This window comes from Elephas maximus, chromosome 20 (genome assembly GCF_024166365.1).
Source record: "Elephas maximus indicus isolate mEleMax1 chromosome 20, mEleMax1 primary haplotype, whole genome shotgun sequence".
In the NCBI taxonomy this organism is placed as follows: Eukaryota; Metazoa; Chordata; class Mammalia; order Proboscidea; family Elephantidae; genus Elephas; species Elephas maximus.
In genome coordinates, this window is record NC_064838.1 from 52,734,435 (window position 1) to 52,739,953 (window position 5,519).

Genomic DNA, 5,519 nt, shown 5'->3' on the forward strand with positions numbered 1-5,519 from the left:
AAAATTGTACTCTAACAAATTTGAAAACCTAGAAGAAATGGATGAATTCCTTGAAAAACACTACCTACCTAAACTAACACATTCAGAAGCAGAACAACTAAATAGACCCATAACAAAAAAAGAGATTGAAACGGTAATCAAAAAACTCCCAACAAAAAAAAGTCCTGGCCCGGACGGCTTCACTGCAGAGTTCTACCAAATTTTCAGAGAAGAGTTAACACCACTACTACTAAAGGTATTCCAAAGCATAGAAAATGACGGAATACTACCCAACTCATTCTATGAAGCCACCATCTCCCTGATACCAAAACCAGGTAAAGACATTACAAAAAAAGAAAATTATAGACCTATATCCCTCATGAACATTGATGCAAAAATCCTCAACAAAATTCTAGCCAATAGAATCCAACAACACATCAAAAAAATAATTCACCCTGATCAAGTGGGATTTATACCAGGTATGCAAGGCTGGTTTAATATCAGAAAAACCATTAATGTAATCCATCACATAAATAAAACAAAAGACAAAAACCACATGATCTTATCAATTGATGCAGAAAAGGCATTTGACAAAGTCCAACACCCATTTATGATAAAAACTCTTACCAAAATAGGAATTGAAGGAAAATTCCTCAACATAATAAAGGGCATCTATGCAAAGCCAACAGCCAATATCACTCTAAATGGAGAGAACCTGAAAGCATTTCCCTTGAGAACGGGAACCAGACAAGGATGCCCTTTATCACCGCTCTTATTCAACATCGTGTTGGAAGTCTTAGCCAGGGCAATCAGGCTAGACAAAGAAATAAAAGGTATCCGGATTGGCAAGGAAGAAGTAAAGTTATCACTATTTGCAGATGACATGATTATATACACAGAAAACCCTAAGGAATCCTCCAGAAAACTACTGAAACTAATAGAAGAGTTTGGCAGAGTCTCAGGTTATAAAATAAACATACAAAAATCACTTGGATTCCTCTACATCAACAAAAAGAACACCGAAGAGGAAATAACCAAATCAATACCATTCACGGTAGCCCCCAAGAAGATAAGATACTTAGGAATAAATCTTACCAAGGATGTAAAAGACCTATACAAAGAAAACTATAAAGCTCTACTACAAGAAATTCAAAAGGACATACTTAAGTGGAAAAACATACCTTGCTCATGGATAGGAAGACTTAACATAGTAAAAATGTCTATTCTACCAAAAGCCATCTATACATTTAACGCACTTCCGATCCAAATTCCAATGTCATATTTTAAGGGGATAGAGAAACAAATCACCAATTTCATATGGAAGGGAAAGAAGCCCCGGATAAGCAAAGCACTACTGAAAAAGAAGAAGAAAGTGGGAGGCCTCACCTTACCTGACTTCAGAACCTATTATACAGCCACAGTAGTCAAAACAGCCTGGTATTGGTACAACAACAGACACATAGACCAATGGAACAGAATTGAGAACCCAGACATAGATCCATCCACGTATGAGCAGCTGATATTTGACAAAGGACCAGTGTCAATTAACTGGGGAAAAGACAGCCTTTTTAACAAATGGTGCTGGCATAACTGGATATCCATTTGCAAAAAAATGAAACAGGACCCATACCTCACACCATGCACAAAAACTAACTCCAAGTGGATCAAAGACCTAAACATAAAGACTAAAACGATAAAGATCATGGAAGAAAAAATTGGGACAACCCTAGGAGCCCTAATACAAGGTATAAACAGAATACAAAACATTACCAAAAATGATGAAGAGAAACCCGATAACTGGGAGCTCCTAAAAATCAAACACCTATGCTCATCTAAAGACTTCACCAAAAGAGTAAAAAGACCACCTACAGATTGGGAAAGAATTTTCAGCTATGACATCTCCGACCAGCGCCTGATCTCTAAAATCTACATGATTCTGTCAAAACTCAACCACAAAAAGACAAACAACCCAATCAAGAAGTGGGCAAAGGATATGAACACACATTTCTCTAAAGAAGATATTCAGGCAGCCAACAGATACATGAGAAAATGCTCTCGATCATTAGCCATTAGAGAAATGCAAATTAAAACTACGATGAGATTCCATCTCACACCAGCAAGGCTGGCATTAATCCAAAAAACACAAAATAATAAATGTTGGAGAGGCTGCGGAGAGATTGGAACTCTCATACACTGCTGGTGGGAATGTAAAATGGTACAACCACTTTGGAAATCTATCTGGCGTTATCTTAAACAGTTAGAAATAGAACTACCATACAACCCAGAAATCCCACTCCTCGGAATATACCCTAGAGATACAAGAGCCTTCATACAAACAGATATATGCACACCCATGTTTATTGCAGCTCTGTTTACAATAGCAAAAAGTTGGAAGCAACCAAGGTGTCCATCAACGGATGAATGGGTAAATAAATTGTGGTATATTCACACAATGGAATACTACGCATCGATAAAGAACAGTGACGAATCTCTGAAACATTTCATAACATGGAGGAACCTGGAAGGCATTATGCTGAGCAAAATGAGTCAGAGGCAAAAGGACAAATACTGTATAAGACCACTATTATAAGATCTTGAGAAATAGTAAACCTGAGAAGAACACATACTTTTGTGGTTACGAGGGGGGGAGGGAGGGAGGGTGGGAGAGGGTTTTTTTATTGATTAATCAGTAGATAAGAACTGCTTTAGGTGAAGGGAAAGACAACACTCAATACATGGAAGGTCAGCTCAATTGGACTGGACCAAAAGCAAAGAAGTTTCCGGGATAAAATGAATGCTTCAAAGCTCAGCGGAGCAAGCGCGGGGGTCTGGGGAACATGGTTTGCGGGGACTTCTAAGTCAATTGGCAAAATAATTCTATTATGAAATCATTCTGCATCCCACTTTGAAATGTGGCGTCTGGGGTCTTAAATGCTAACAAGCAGCCATCTAAGATGCAGCAATTGGTCTCAACCCACCTGGAGCAAAGGAAAATGAAGAACACCAAGCCCACATGACAACTAAGAGCCCAAGAGACAGAAAGGGCCACATGAACAAGAGACCTACATCATCCTGAGACCAGAAGAACTAGTTGGTGCCCGGCCACAATCGATGACTGCCCTGACAGGGAGCTCAGCAGAGGACCCCTGAGGGAGCAGGAGAGCAGTGGGATGCAGACCCCAAATTCTCATAAGAAGACCAAACTTAATGGTCTGACTGAGACTGGAGGAATCCCGGCGGCCATGCTCTCCAGACCTTCTGTTGACACAGGACAGGAACCATCCCTGAAGACAACTCATCAGACATGAAAGGGACTGGTCAGCGGGTGGGAGAGAGACGCTGATGAAGAGTGAGCTAATTATATCAGGTGTACACTTGAGATTGTGTTGGCAACTCTTGTCTGGAGGGGGGATGGGAGGATAGAGAGAGAGGGAAGCCGGCAAAATTGTCAAGAAAGGAGAGACTGAAAGGGCTGACTCAAGACGGGGAGAGTAAGTGGGAGTAGGGAGTGAGATGTATGTAAACTTATATGTGACAGACTGATTGGATTTGTAAACGTTCACTTGAAGCTTAATAAAAGTTATTATAAAAAAAAATAAATAAATAAAAAAAAAATAAATGGACAAAACAAAAACAAAACAAAAAAAAAAAAGCTAGAAATAGAAATACCATATGATCCAGCAATCCCACCTCTAGGAATATATCCTAGAGAAGAGCCATCACATGAATAGACATATGCACACTCATGTTCATTGCAGCACTATTCACAATAACAAAAAGATGGGAACAACCTAAATGCCCATCAACAGATGAATAGATAAATTATGGCACATATACACAATGGGGAAAGCCTGGTAACGTAGTGGTTAAGTGTTACGGCTTCTAACCAAAAGGTCACCAGTTCAAATCTACCAGGTAGGTGCTCCTTGGAAACTCTATGGGGCAGTTCTACTCTGTCCTATAGGGTTGCTATGAGTTGGAATTGACTCGATGGCAATGGGTTTTTTTTTTTTTTTTTGTGCACAATAGAATACTACACAACAATAAAGAACAATGATGAATTTGCAAAACATCTCACAACATGGATGAATCTGGAGGGCATTATGCTGAGTGAAATAAATCAATCACAAAATGACAAATACTGTATGAGACCACTATTATAAAAATTCTTGAAGAGATTTACAGCAGAAAGAAAACAATCTTTGATGGTTACGATGGAGGGGTGAGGCGGGGAGGGAAAAAAACTAAACAGACAATAGAGAAGTGGTAACCTTTGGTGAAGGTAAGACAGTACACAATACTGGGGGAAGTCAGTAGAACTTGACCAAGGCAAAGTCACAGAAGCTCCGCAGACACATTCAAATTTCCTGAGGGACTGAGTTACTGGGCTGAGGGCTGGGGATCATGGTCTTGGGGGACATTTAGCTCAACTGGCATAACAGTTTATAAAGAAAATGTTCTACGTCCTTCTTTGGTGGGTAGCATCTGGGGTCTTAAAAGCTTGTGAGCAGCCACCTAAGATAAATCTACTGGTCCCACTTCATCTGGAGCAAGGGAGAATGAAGAAAACCAAAGACACAAGGGAAAGATTAGTCCAAAGGACTAATGGACCACAACTACCACAGCCTCCACCGGAGTCCACCACAACTAGATGGCACCCAGCTACTACCACTGACTTCTCTGACAGGGATCACAATAGAGGGTCCCAGACAGAGCTGGAGAAAAATATAGAATAAAATTCTAACTCACAAAAAAAGACCAGACTTACTGGTCTCACAGACACTGGAGAAACCCCAAGAGTATAGCTCCCAGACAAACTTTTAACTCAGCACTGAAATCACAACCGAGGTTCACCTGTCAGCCAAAGATTAAACAGGCCTATAAAGCAACCAATAATACACACAGTTCAACCATGTATATAAGAGACTAATGGGCACATCAGTCCACGGGCAAGGATGAGAAGGTAGGAGGGGACAGGAAAGCTGGGCAAATATAAAAGGGGAATCCAAGGCTGAGAAGGGGAGAGTGCTGACATGGCAAGAGGTTGGCAACCAATGTCACAAAACAATTTGTATATTGTTTAATGAGAAACTAACTTGTTCTGTAAACCTTTACTTAAAGCACTTTTTTTTTTTTTTCTAGTGCCATCGAGCACTATTAAAAGCAAAAAAAGAAAGGGGCTATAGTGCTGTATCTGAACACTTTCGAGTGATGCCTGCATGTCATCTGTAAACCAGGCACAAGTTTTCTCTTCCTCAGTCAATTGATCATAAGGAACTCCCAGGAGGTCATAGGTGCAGAAGGGGAGAGGGCAGGTATTGTGAGACAATGGGCATTTGAGCCACTTCCTCATTTAACTTACTTGTGCCTTCAGGTCCTGCTCGGCCACTTCCATTTAATGATGGATGGCTGCTGTGCACACCCGACGTTATGGCTCTGTGGGTGAGATGACACCCAGTTTATGACGGGCAGCTCAGGCCACGTGGTGACTTGGTGGCCCGTGATTAAGCATTCAATCTCTACTAAGGCCCAGTAGCAAG